Here is a 15,142-nt window from a genome sequence, read left to right as displayed (position 1 = left end):
GGGAGCCGGAACTCGGGCGCCCCGCGCTCGGCGTTCGCTCCGATAGGCTCAGGTTCTTAGAAGCACCCAGGCGCAGAACCCTAGCAATCTGTTTGCAAGCCACAGGCGAATTGTAGCCTGGAATTACCTGATCTATGGCTGAATGAGTTGCGGTCAGTCGAAAACAGGGGACGTGACGTCAGTTTACCAAGATGGTGGCTGCTGGCCTCCTCTGTGGACTGACCGGTGTGTAGAACCGAGAAGGACCGCTTCCTTCCCCCGTCTGGAACCCAGAATTCAGCCCTGAGTACGGTGCTTGCGCGGCTGGCAGAAACTGCAGCGCTGTAACCCTGCGTCTCTATCCCAGCGCACACTGCAGACTTTCGCCGCGGGGCGATTTGCTGAATAAGCAGTTACCCTCCGTGCGACAAACCTCTCGCGTTTGAGTCCCCGTAGCCGATCCTCGTGCGATGGAAATCCTTCCTCCAGGTTCCGGAGCACCCCACTATTGCTGGAAATTCCTAACAAGATATCCTTTAGCCGTCCTGACTTGTCATACTCCCACACAGTGAAGCAGCACACGGGGGTAATGCACTCCCCTCGCCGCCATCTTCCTCGAGCCGCCTCTTACTTATTTATTAATATGCAAGATGCTACATTGTGAAGATAAAATTTTTGTTGAAAATAAAGTTTAAATGCCATAGAAGAGAAGGTGAGGATGTTAGATCATGTGCAAGCATTTTCCAGCTACACAATCTCTACAGAGTCATTTTTAGAAGCAAGTATGTGAAAATAATCCAAACACTCTTCCATCAAAGAATAGAAAAATAAATTTAGTATGGTCAAATAGTGGATTCACTAAAATAAGTAAATAAAATGTACTTGTATCAGAATAAACTAACTTTAAGTACATAATGTTGAGTGAATAAAAAGCATACTTTAAAAATCCCAGGAAATGATATGTTACTGTGTAAGGACCAGTAACAATATATCTTCTTTATAGACGTACACATATGCAGAAGTATTTGTGAAACCACAAATGGACAGACACACATTCACCCAGAATATCTGGCAAAAGGTGAAATGAAGTATGACAAGGAGGGACAGAAGAGATGGAAAATATATGCAAAGACAATTACAGTGGTTAAATGTGTGTTATTAGCAAATGGCTCTCTGCTGCATGAATCTTTATATGTTCTAATCTTTGCAGAAAATCACCATTAAAACAAGAAAAAAAATAAGATATGATAGTAGAAGCAGAGCTAGCAGATAGATCTTTGGGAGGAAGAACTGCTGCTTCTGACCAGAGACTTGCATCCATTTGGCCCTTTCACAGAGGAAGGAGCAACAGGTAGCCCTATTTCACGCCCTCCCTCATTCCTGAACAATACACATTTCGTTACCCATCAGTGCTCCTTAAGAATCCTAAAAGAAAGGTCTGTGAATGTTGCAGGATTCATAATATTATTCAAAATGTTAAAGTCTAGCCAATACACTTGATGATGCAAACTAAGCATATTAAAATAAATAATGATGATAAATGAGTCAATGACAACTAAGTTAGTGATTAGACAATAGTACTTAAAATGCTTGCTAAGATTCAATTTGATGTATATCCTTATTTGAAATTTAAACAATCATAAGGATATTAAAATATCGAAGTATTATTATCAGCACCATTCACAGAATGACAAAGAGGGAATTGTGATCTTGGAAAAAAAATAAATAAATAAGGGCCCAAGGAGACTGAAGGGGTGCTACCTAGGTCCTTTGTGCACTGTAAGAGACATCTTATCCTACAAGACAGTGCAATTCTATACACTGTAAAAAGAAACACCCTGTAATGAGGAAACAGATAAAATATTCCTCTTGCCACTGTAGAGTTGCCTACAGAGAGACAGGATTGAAGTCTTATTTTCCCTGCAGACATACACTTTAAGAACGGGATTGCTCAATAACTCCCTGCTGCTTTTATCAGAAAGGCAGTTAGAAATCATGCAAACTCCACTTCATATTCCATCTCCCATGCTGCATTTAATAATAGGATTTAAAATAAGGCCACTTAGTGAGCCGTAATGCTGCAGCTCATCGTAACAAAAAAATCGCCATTTTCAGAAGATTGTCAGAACATGCAAAGTGAAATTGTTCACATATCCCCAAAGTTGGCTCTCTGTAACTTTTAAATCTCTATCACATACAGCAATTATAGCTCAAGTTATCACCAAAAAGTTACAAACACTGGAAAAGAAACAAGGAATTGTTCTTGTAGTCAACAGAAATTAGAAATTCTATTACTGTGACTCTTTTACTAATATCAATTATTGACAATTTATTTGTATTTTTGTTTAAACAAAATGATTCACCATAGTAACATAACTGAAAACACAAACGGATAGTAAACCACTAAATGTTTTATTTTTTTTAACAGAGTCACTTTGGCACATTTCACCAGAATATTTGTGCAAATATTCAGTTAAAAACCACTAGGAAAGTATGCATGAATTCATATCATGCATGGCTTTTATAATGTGTGTGCAATGTACTCTACTTCAATTTCAGGCTAGACTATTAGATTAGGATAAAATCTATCTATATCTTTAATTTGCAGATGAGTTAACTGGTATTCAAATAAGTCAGATGGTGGGCACAAGTACTTGAAAGAAAAGAAAAGTCACGAGTTCTGGAACTCTCAGTCTATCTGTCTAAGGAATATACAGATAAAAAAATCAATGAGCTAAGTCAATTATGAAACTGCATTCAAACCAAAACATTAATGAATTATTAATGAGGATAATTGCTATTGATCAAAAGCATAAAAGTCCTCATGTCAAATCATCATATTGTAAGAGGAGTACTATAAAAAGATTTTGGCACAAAGAAACAATAACAGAAGAAGGTTTTCAAAAAATTGTTCTTAATCATGTTTAATAACAGTTCATAAAAGCTTTTATGTAAAAGTAGTTTTATGCCAAGAATTTGCTTGTTGTTGAGAATGCAAGAAAAATAACACAGTCCTGCTTCTAAACCTCTCAAAGGCTTCTGTGAGGGACGGTGTTATGTGAACACCTACTGAGGGCAGAGAGGACAGCCCTGCAGGTAAGTGTGCAGAAACTGCTAGGGAGCAGGTTGTCACATGTCGGCAGCGTCTCTAAGAGTGGGTGGGGTCAGGAGGTGTAACTGGGGGGAGGCAAGGTGAGTGTGTAAAGATGAAAAACAAAAGAGGATCTAGAAAAGGGGGAAGAAAGCCTGCAAAAGGCCAGGGAGAGGTGAACTGGGCCACACGGGGGTGGAGTGAGGATGGAGCACAGGGCTGGGGTACCCATGGGAGACCAGAGCAGGAACTGGCTGGGCGATCCCTCCTCGTCCATGTCCAGTTGACAGCACACCATGACCCAGTCTGGCCCAACACTGGGCATACACAGGAAGCAGAAGGCAAGGCCCCTTCCTTCCTATTTCAGTGTGGGTTGACATAGTTAAAATGGAATTCATCTTGTGTTTGAGGAGGGGGTTGAAGCAATCTGAGGAGGGATGTTCCCTGAGCAGGCTTGAGTTTTGGAAAGAAGACTCCTATAGTTCTGTCCAGCATGAGCTGAAGGGGCAGTTCTGCTAAGCAGAGGATGGTTAGGAACTTGGTTCCCTGACTCAGGTTTTTATAAATCCTTCTCTAGTATGCAGGAAAGGTGTCCAGGACGGGCTGCAGGAAATACAGTCCCTTTCCGTGCACCCTGCTCCCCTCAACGTAACCTGTGATTAAGGGAAAACCATTGCTGTCACTGTCTGCAAAGATCTGGGAAAGATAAAATAGTTTCTAAATGGCACAAACATGGAGAAGAAACAAACAGGGCCACTGTCTCTGCTAGGTCTGTTTCTAAGACATGCCACTGCCAGCCGTGAACCTGTCACCGGCTCATCTCCCCGCCCTCCAGTGTCTCCTGCTGCTCCTGGATCCAGATGAGAACCTGGCGCCTGGCTCCTGCCTCTGGAGATCAGCCTGTCTGTAAAGATTGGCCCTTTCCTCCTGCTTTCATTTCCCTGCCATTTCTCCAAAAACCAGAAATGAAACATAAATATTGCCCAGTTTTCATTTAACTTTTCGGATGTCCTTTGTACTTTCTCAGAACTTCTATTGCTTACTGTAGAAGTGCTTTTATGTTTCTTCATTTATCATTTTGTAATCCCAGGATGTACTATGGTAGCTCACATATGATGGGTCTGGCAAATTTATGGAAAACCAAGTTTATGTGATAGAAAAATAAAGAATGAATAGTCCCTGGCTTGGTCCAGTCATTTAAGAAAGTACTCATGTTAATTGTGAATGTCTTTGCCTGGAGATCATCCTGCTTAAAGCACAAGGACATACGTTCTAACAATAGGATGTCAAATGCTCAATCTACACCGGGAGGAGGGATCACGCAGCTCAACACTGCAGACGGGTCTCTGTAGTCTGCCCGAGTTCATAGCACAAGTTAATTCAAATTAAATGGGGGAGTGCTTTTATTTTTTAAAAAATGCAGAAAAGAAATGACTTCTTCACTTGAGAAGGGAGCTGTGTGGTTCATAGATATACTTGGTGACACAAGTTCAAGAAAACAAGGTACCAGAATTTTAATCTGAAGATTTAAATGGTAGCAAAAATTTTTCAAGAGAAGTAAATATCAGGAATGACTTCACCAGTGATATAGGACTTAATGTTCACTAAGCAAGAATAATAAATAAGTGAGAGGTTTTCCTTTCGAGGTACAGTTTCAAGGCACTCATTGGAAACCTTACAGAATGTCGACCAAAACTGTCAATGAGGCTTGGTTATAGGAGGCAGATAGGGAATGTGGACCAAACCTAGTCATGCTTGTCACCAAGACTGAAAAATGATCATGTTCATCCTCTGGATGTCATGGATTCTTTTCTGAAGTGTAACATCTAATGTCTGTGTAATATCCTCAAGCAAAATAGCCTATTTCAACCTAGGCACATCCATCTGTGCTATGAGGATAATAATGATAGCTATTGTGTGGGGTTATTAGAAGACTACAAGAGATAAGATATATTAGCTAAATAAAATTTTTAGCACACAGCACTCAGTAAATGTCAACGACTGACATTATAAATATATTGTGTGTTGACCCATAGAGTAGAAGGAATTGGAGGGCAGGCATTAATCCATTCAGTCCCAAGCTTTAATTCTGTGAATATTTCAATGAAATCAAAACAAGTGGATTAAAATAGTTTAGAAATCATAATCTAGACCACATGCATATTATTATATTAACATTATGTTATAATCAAACAACATGTTATACTATTATTTTATCTTATATAATTATATACAACATTTAATTTTTTTAGGTTCTCCACATCTCAGATGATGGGACAAAATGGGTTATATAGAGATGAAACTTGTGTGGCAATTACTCAACAATATTTGCTTGCCTAAAATAGCTTCTCCCTTGTGAAATTCCCTCATCGTTTCTGACTAAATGTAGAACCACTAAAAATACAAGCAGGCAAGGGCAGTCTCCTCTCGGGCAATTCCAGCCCACTTTCTGGGGCAGAAGCAGTCGATTCCTTTCCTGGCTGCACTGTTTATGGGCTCTGAGCTGCTTGCGGGAAGGAAAAGGGCCCTCTTCATCTTTCCGGTCGGGAAACCTTGGTCTGGGATGATTTGTCCCAGTGCTGCTGGGAGCTTCTTTAGTACAGAGCCAACCTGCCCTCCCCTCCTTATCCAGTGGCCATGGAAGAGAGAGAACACACACATGTGCCGACTCAGCGCCTGTCTTCTCTTTCCTCCAGGATGCTAGAACCTTCTCTGACAGCTCATTATCACAGAATAACTGCCTCATTTGGCAGTTCAGTTGGCAGTCCTTCTGCTGCCAAACCACTGAACCACAATCTCCAGCAAGGCCTCTGTAAGTCCTAAAGCTAATGTGTTGGCCATGATATGGGAGTCTTTGTTGCATTTCTTAATTTATTATGAACAAGCAGAAAAAGAACATGATTCACTGGCCTGCTGGAGCCCCCCCCAATATCAAGTGAAAAGTAAGAGTTCACTAGATTTTTCCTCTTTTTCTGAGTAAATGGAAATAACACTGAATTGAACTAAATAAGTGAGAGGAAAAATTAATTAGCCTTAAAGTCCTATAAGTACAGCTAGGCTTTAAGAATACCTTGTGATTGGAACAGATTTAATAAATCATCTGCAATGGAATGAGCCTTTTGAATACTTCTCTCTTCCAGGTTATGTAATAAGCATTTTGGTCAGCAAATAATGGGTTGCAAGGATTCCGTGGGAAAAAATGGCAGCTAACCTGAAGATTTAGAATGATTAGAAGTAAAGGCAACTAAAAAAAAATCGCCTGTTGCATGAGAAAGGAGAACCAAACTTTTGACTATTTCAGTGCGACCCACCGGCTGCATGATGTTCCTGTGGACCAGCCCACAGTCCTCTGACCATGCCAAAAGATCTCCTTCAGCCACGCTTAGCATTGCTCACTATTATTTTTAGAATAAACTAGAAGTTCATTTTATTTTCATAGTTGAAACTATTTAGAGTATTTCTACTCTTCTAGAACTTTATTGTTAGAAACTATATGGACATGTTAGGTGCTTAGATATCATCACATGAACAGTTTGAAAGAGGCGATTGACAAATTGAAGGCACAGTTACCTTAGGCACAAATTTGAAAATTCAGTTATTTACCAAATGCAATATAGAAATTAAATACAATCCCCATCAAAAATACCACTCACATTCTTCACAGAACTTAAAAAACAAAAATGATAGTCCCAAAGTTCATTGGCAAAAGAAAAGGCTTGGAGTAGCCATAAAACCCCAAGCAAGAATGACGCTGGAGACATCACCACCCCTGATGTCAAATCTGTACTAAAAACCTGGAGGAACCAATATCTCACAGTATTAGGATAGAAACAGACATGAAAACAATGGAACCGTATAGGAGACCCAGACACAAATTCACACAGACACAGCCACCTGATCCTTGACAAAGGTGCCACAAACATTAGAGAAAAGTTAACCTTTTTGACAAATGGTGCTGGGAACAAATATCCATACGTAGAAGAACAAAGTCAGTTCCCTATCTTTCCTCCTCACAGAAGTCAATTCAAAATGAACACATGACTCAGGAAGTAGACCCGGAACACTGCACAGGCTCAATGATACAAAATATTGGGAAATATTGGGTCAGGCATTGATTTCCTTAATAAGACTCTTTTTACAGCTCAAGAAATAAAACCAAGAACCATTAAGTGGCGTGGCTTCAAATTTAACACTTTGCACAGCAAAAGAAACAAGTATAAAGAGAGACCCTACACACCAGGCATTATGGTTTAGATATGTGGTGTCCCCCAGAGGCTCGTGTGTGAGACTGTGCAAGAAGATTTAGAGGTGAAATGATGGGGTTATGAGAGCCTTAACTCAATCACTGAATTGATAACCTGATAGGGATTAAATAGGGGATAACCGAAGGCAGGTAAGGCGTGGCTGGAGGAGGTGGGTCCTTGGGGTGTGCCTATCAGGTGTGTATTTTGTTGTGATGAAGATCTCTGTCTCTCTCTCTCTCTCTCTCTCTCTCTCTCTCTCTCTCTCTCCTTCCTGGGGCTATGTTCTCAGATGCTTTCCTTTCCCACATCCTGCTGCCCTCACGTCCTGCTTCACCTCAGGCCCCGAGGGATGGAGTTGGCCTTCTAGGGACTGTGGCCTCCTGAGACCATGAGCCTCCAAATCAGCTTCTCCTCCCCACAAGTGCTCTTGTCAAGTCTTTTGGTCACAGCAGAGAAAAAGCTGAGTAAAACAACGGAAGAAAATCTTTACCAGCCACTATTCAAAATGGATATTAATATCCAGATTACATGGACAACTCAAAAATCTTAACAGCAAAACCACAAACAACCCAATCAATAAGTGGGGAAATGAACTAAACAAACATTTCTCAGAAGAGGAAAAGTAAATGGTGACCAAATGTATGAAAAAATGCTCAACATCCTTGGCAAACAGGAAAATGTAAATGTACACTGAGAGTGAGTTAGGCAGCCGTGAAGAATACAAATCACATACTCTATATACAGAGTTACGAAAAATTGTGCCGTGAATGGATAATTATTAGTGTAATGCACTCCACTATTGCCATGTATGTAAGAAATAAAAAAAAAGAATACAAATCACAATCATTGGCGGCAAGAATGTGAGACAAAGGTGCATCCATGCATTGTCAGTAGGACTGTGAATTAAAACAACCACTACGGAAAGTGGCATGGAGATTCCTCCAAAGACTAGGAATGGACGCACGAAGAACTGATGTCAGCACCCTATAGTGACACACGTATACTGAAGTTCAGAGCAACAAAATTCACAATAGATAAGCTCTGGAACCTACTTGTTCTACAACAGATGAATGGATAAAGAAAATGTGGTATTCATACACAATGGAGTTTCATGGAGCCCTTAAGAAGTATAAAGTTATGTAATTTACTGGTAAATGCATGAAATTGAAGAAAATTATGCTAATCAACTAAGCCAGACTCAGAAAATTAAGGGTTGAATGTTTTCTTTGATGTGTAGAAATTATAAAGAAATAAGTAATTTTTTTAAAAAGAGGGATCTCATGAAATAGAAGAGAGAACAGTGGAAAAGAGGAAAAGGGTGGAGGAACCGTGGATGGAATCGACGTGAGGTGCATGTAGGAACACGTCAGTGTCTCCACCTTTATATATAACTGTGACAGTGTCTCCACCTTTATATATAACTGTGATGAACCAATTCCAGGAGAATAGAGATGGGGGCTCAGAAGGAGGGGTGAAGAGGGGAAAGGAAGTAATGCTGGGGGTCCAAGTGGATACAAGCATTACACGCACTCATGAGTATGTCAGGTTAACCCCACAATGATGTAAAACTGTCATGCATGTACAAAAACGTAAATACAAAAGTAGAGGGCAGGGAAAGGGTATGCTCTGCAAAATGGTGTCCAATAAAAAATCAGTTATTCAACTCTTAAGTAACACATTTCATTTTGAGACTTTACCATGAGAAAATAAAGATGGGTGCAAATTTAAAATAAAGATTTTTATAACATTCACATGAAGCATTTTTTATAACATTAGTATAGAATGTAAAAAACATGAACAACTAAGTATTAACATTCCCCCCTGGATTTTCCAAGAACTAATATGTTTTATACTCTCAGTGTAACTCTGAGTTATATCTCTAGGTACTCAGTGTTGCCAGTTTAAGGTACTTGGTTTGTTCCTCCTCAGTAACCACACACCAGCGGACACACACACCCCCTAATCCAGAGATGGTCTACAGAATTCTTTTGTATGCTCACTCCTCTTTGTCTGTGGCATCCACACAAGTGGATTTTGTCTGAGAAGAAGGGGGAAAAATGTGAATAAGAAACTAAATGACCACAATCTAGAAAAAAAGCCAAAACCACACTTGAGTAATCCAAATAAACAAGAACACTTTAAAAAAGCAAATACTATTTGGAAATTATATTAACAATGTATTTCAGGCAAAGCTCCTGGACTATGTACATTATTGGATTATTTGTCCGCTGGGAGATATTCTCCTACTGAGAAGGGTTTAATTACTTTCTGTACAATCAAATAAAAATCGTCCTTCTTCTCGAGTCCTAGGCTGATTGATTGCCATTCTATCTCCCACCCTGACTGGCTGTCTCACCAGTGCCATTTCATGGAAGTGGCAGGTCACCGGGGAGAACCGCATTTAACTCCCAACAGTTTGGTGGTTTGCAGCAGCTGAATTGTCTCACCATGTCAGCATTATTGCCTGACTGACTCCCCACGTTTTCAGAAGGTGCAGACTTGGAATGCTTGTCAAGGACTGTTAGCCTCACAACCTTCCTTCTTGAGTTCAGTTTATAAAGCACCAGGAGAAGGCCACTGCGTATTCTGTGTTGTAGTCATTGCAACCTTCCCGCCATCATAAGGTGGTCCGTGCCCCTCACAGGAGTCTCCAAGAGACCCCGCTGAGTCAAACGTAGTATCCTCAGAGTTCAACCTGTTTTTTTGTGTGGGTGTTGTTGATTTCATTCATTCATTAAAAGAGTGTTTTTGGAACATTTCAGGTGTGCTATTAGACATCAAGTGGTTAGGTAGACCAAGTCCAAAATGAAGCAAGCCTTGTGTATTCCTACATGCCCCACTAGGCGTGTTGAACACTTTGAAACTGCAGGACTGTATTTTCCCTGAAGCTATGCTTTAACTCACCCTAAGGTCCTCCGCTGCATTGCAAGTTTTCAAATTACATTTGCCAACTTTTTTTTTGTGAACTTACTTACCTCCTTATTTAGTATGTAAGCTATTCCAGAGCCATGTAGTTTTTTATGATTAACATATAATAGCTGTAATAGTTGCCCATGAATACTTAAGAAAATAATAAATAACTTCACTTGGTTAATAAGTTTAATGTATAAACCCATTGTAATTAGAAAAAAATAGAGAAAACCATAACCTAAACCCATCCAATTAAAAATATCTATTAGATTTATAGACAACTCTATATGCTTGCCTGACTCTTCTGGTATTCAAGACCTCTCAAAGCCTGTTTCTGACTTCTCTTCTTTCTGACATTTCACCAGTTTTAACTTCTTGCCAGGCTGTGTGGGACCATCAGAAATTATTTTATTTATTAGACTGAAGTTTTTAAGGGCAAAGTCTTGGCTTATCTGTTCCTAGCTTCCTGGCACCTAGGACAGGATCAGGCAGAGATTGACATACAGCTTCCTAACTCTGATCCTGCAGGGATAACTGTTCTTGAAGTTGGTCTGCACGCTTCCATCTGAACTTGCATGAGCACTGTTATTGCCTGGAGGTGTTTCACTTCTAAATTTTTTCTAAAGTCACATCACCTTTCATTTATATTTCACAAGTAATGTTAACCCTCATGAAAAGTTTTTATTGTTTTTTTCTTTAATTATTGTTATGTTATTGCCTTATTTGATTATGTTTTGTGACTGTAGAATATAATTCCTTGAGATGGAAACATTTTTATTTTGCTATTAACAACAAAACTAATAATAACATAATGATTCCAGCATTGAATTTATTGCGTGACTACTCTGAACCAGGTCAATAGAGAGTCTCTGTAATTGGTCCCTAAGTGTTTGTTCCTCCTTATTGTATTGCTTGCATTTTGTTTACTGGTAAGTAAGCATTTAGTAATGATTGATTTTATTTTAAAACACTATAGCAGATTATCTACATAGCACAAGCAGCAGTTAGTAGAAAAATGAGAAGAATTATATAATTTTTGCTACTTGGGGCAACTTGAACCAGAAGAAACATACCTGAATATCAGCTCAAAGTAGCAGAAGGATGATTGATACTATAATTACCAATGTCATGTGTTGGCTCTGCATCATTGGGAATGATGGATATTTGGTTTAGTGTGCTTTGTTTTAGTCTCTGAGCTTGTAGAAAATATCTTTAAGGTTTTCCATTCAATATAAGTTCCCTTATTTCTGTCACTCTACTATCAACTGAAAACAAGACTGAGATTCAGTCGGTTTCTGACTTAGTCTAAAACTTCATTGGAAATTTTTCAGATAAAAAAACAGTGTTTTTCTGAGTCTCAGGTATTTATGCTGTTTCAGTAATTTGTAAAAGGATATTTGATTAGGTTATTTCCATGAAAGAACTTTGAGAATCTTATTTGTTGGAATAAAAAAAAATTGGACAGAATGCTTAATAATGTAGTATGAAGTGATATTAAGGAACTAAACAGTTCTTCTTCCATTTTATAAACTGCATTAATAACTAGATGGCTAATTGTCATTTCTCATAAGAATGGCTCAGGAAGGGATGCAAGGCATGGTACTGGAATTAATGAAATGAGCAGACACTAATAAAGGAAAAGTATGCAAATGCCAAAGAGCAAGTCCTTGTGCAGAGGTGAGTTTACATGCAACCTCCTCATATTTATAGCTGGCAGAAGATTAATAGGAAATAACTGTCAACCAAACCTAGGACAGAAAAACACCAGGAAGGAGGAGAGACACCATCTGTCTTTCACTAATCAGGCACTCAGTGGCATAAGAGGGTGATGACAGTGCAGCTGCAGCCTCCAGGTGTACGGAGGCATATGGCCCCTTCCTGCCCAACTGTGCCTCTTGGTGCTCGTGCCAGCTTGAGCCTCTCACACACTTCCATTTCACTTCTGTATGTGCAAACAAGATCTGCTGCTGAAGTAAACTCTTGGTATTATAACAAATCCTTTATTATTTGTTTCATTAGTGTCCTCAATGAAGATATGAGATATTCTTAAGTTGAGAAAACTTTACAGGTAACCATATTAGGTAACTCTTATTGAAAAATTTAAGTGATAGTCACTATTACAGTGCCTTAAACGTATAAACACACTTCTCCATGGTTACATCTAATAAGTGGAAGAGTGCCTCTCATGCTTCTGTGACTTTGAAAATACTGGCCATGAGCCAGGTGCGGTGGCACAAGCCTGTAATCCCAGCAACTCTGGAGGCGGAGGCAGGAGGAATATGTGTTCAAAACCAGGCTCAGCGATTTAAAGAGACCCTCTCTCAAAATAAAACAATAACAACAAAGAGGTCTGAGGATGTTGCTCAGTGGTTAGGCACCCCTGGGTTCAATCCCCATAACTAAAAACACAAAAACAAAACTATCATGAATGCTATTATCTTCTCTGTTTTTTCTTAATTATTTTTTGAAATCCTTCTGAGGCCACCCCACTTTCCACAGGCAAACTTATTCTTTTGCCTTCTATTCCCGTGGTACTGGCTTGCTATAGAAGAAATATCAAAATCGTGCAGCTGCAAAAAGCCAAGAGTCAAATGTTTTCTCTCACACGTGGAAGCTGTGGAGTAACTGGAACTTAAAAAGGGGGGGGGCAGGAAAGCTCATGGAAACAGAAGAGAGAATGGGGAGTAGAGGAAGGTAACAGACCGAGGACCAGGGAGGAGGATGGAAAGGGAGGGACAGCAGCCTGAGACTCACCCAGTGGCCTCAGGACAGGTGTGAACACATCACAATGAAGCCAGTTTCATGTACAACAGTATGCACCAGTTAATAAGTAAGTCACAATTTTTATTTTAAATCAGGCACTGAACACATGTAAGAGTGCTACCATCTGAACGTTCTGTGCCCTTGACATTTATAAGTTAAAACCTGACCGAGAAGAGAGACAGGCCCTGTGGGAGGGGATAAGGCCCTCAGGGCTCCGCCCCCAAGTGCATCAGGGCCCTTATCAGAGAGGCCAGGGGAAGCTGGCTGTTCCTTCCTGGTGCAGACTCACAGCAGGTATCACCTAGGAGGAACAGGACTTCACCAGGTACCAAAACCCCCGGAGACTTTATCTTGGATTTCCAGCTTCCAGAACTGTGATCAGTAAATCTCTGTTGTTTAAGTTTCCTGGAATGTAGAGGTGTTTTGTTATAGCCTCCCAAATGCACTAAGACAAGGATGTCTTACTTCACTGAATTTTCCTGATATTTCAAGGAAAACAAATCTCTGTTAGCCTTTCCAAAAGTAACTACATCTGGCTCCTTGTTATCACTATGTTAAGAAAATAAATACTAAACAGATGTATCTCTTTTACATTTTTAGTTGGCTTATCATCTTATATTCCTAATATCAATGTAAATTGATGAGACATATTTCTTACTTCAAAGGTATTATCGTTTTGTATGTTTTAAAATATCTATGTTCATTGCCAACGTTCTTTCCCAAATTTTGAAATTGCATATCTAACTGTCTATTAATATACTGGTGTGATTTTCACTCAGCATTGAGTTAAAATGTACCCAAAAAATGTGTCTTGGTTCTTTGTAGCCTAACAATTCTTCTTTCATGATTTTCTTCACCTTAGTAAATACGGACCTCTAGTTGCTCATGTCAGACTTGTGTAAAGGTACCCCATAATACTGTCTTCATCTTACCCCAGTTAAATTCAATAGCAAATATTTTCAGCTTTCTTTAAAAGGGTTCCAGGATTTTCTACATCTGTTTATTCAAAATTTTCACCATGAGTCCAAAAGACCTGACAAGAACAATTTTAGAGGAGGAAAAGTTTATTTAGGGGCTCACAATTTTAGAGGTCTCAGTCCATAGACACCAACTCCACTACCCTGGGCCCAAGGTAAGGCAGAACATCATGGCAGAAGGCTGTGGCAGAGGAGAGCAGCTCAGGACATGGCACCAGGAAGCAGAGAGAGAGAGAAACTAAACTTGGCTCACCAGGAACAAGAAAAACGGCACAAAGGTGTGCCCCAGTGACCCACCCCCTTCAGTCTCCACCCAGTTCCTCCCTCTCAGGGGATTAATGACTGTTAAGTTCAGGCTTTCCTGCCCAATCCTTTCACCTCTGAACTTCCCTGCATCGTCTCACACGTGAGCTTCTGGGAGACACCTCACCTCTAAACCCAGCAGCATCTAATGGCTGGCATTGCTGCATTGTGGTTCACACTAGAAGGTCTGTGGTTACCAACTGGTCTCCTGGCTTCAAGCTTTGCTACCTGTTTGTTAAGGCTTCGAAGAAAATCAGAATTTTCAAAGCACATTTCCAAACATACTAATTGCCTCTGATTTCATTCAGATAAAAAATCAGGCATCTTTATTTCTGCTACCTCTTTGGTTTCTGCCGCAGTCCGGCTGCAGCAAAATAACCGGGGGGTGACAAACAACTTGTGTACGTTGATACAGCAGGAGTGGGAGCCGTTTATTGCAGGACAGGAGGGGTATATATACATTCCACACAGCTTACCTAATTAGCATAAACTAGATACATCAGTCAACCAATCAGGAATCTCCACACTTAATGGCTCGCTGGTGTTACTTCACAAACCACTCCCTCTGGCAAAATGCCAGGCGCCATCCTGACTTGTTTACAGACTCTAACAGTTTCACCTTCTTCAACCCTCCCCTTTTCTTTCTTTTTTTTATTAGTTGTTCAAAACATTACAAAGCTCTTGACATATCATATTTCATACTTTAGATTCAAGTGGGTTATGAACTCCCATTTTTACCCCGTATACAGATTGCAGAATCACATCGGTTACACAACCACATTTTTACATAATGCCATATTAGTAACTGTTGTATTCTGCTACCTTTCCTATCCTCTACTATCCCCCCTCCCCTCCCCTCCCATCTTCTCTCTCTA

The sequence above is a fragment of the Marmota marmota genome, unplaced genomic scaffold (genome assembly GCF_001458135.2).
Source record: "Marmota marmota marmota unplaced genomic scaffold, marMar, whole genome shotgun sequence".
Taxonomy (NCBI): Eukaryota; Metazoa; Chordata; class Mammalia; order Rodentia; family Sciuridae; genus Marmota; species Marmota marmota.
This window is presented reverse-complemented; position numbering follows the sequence as displayed.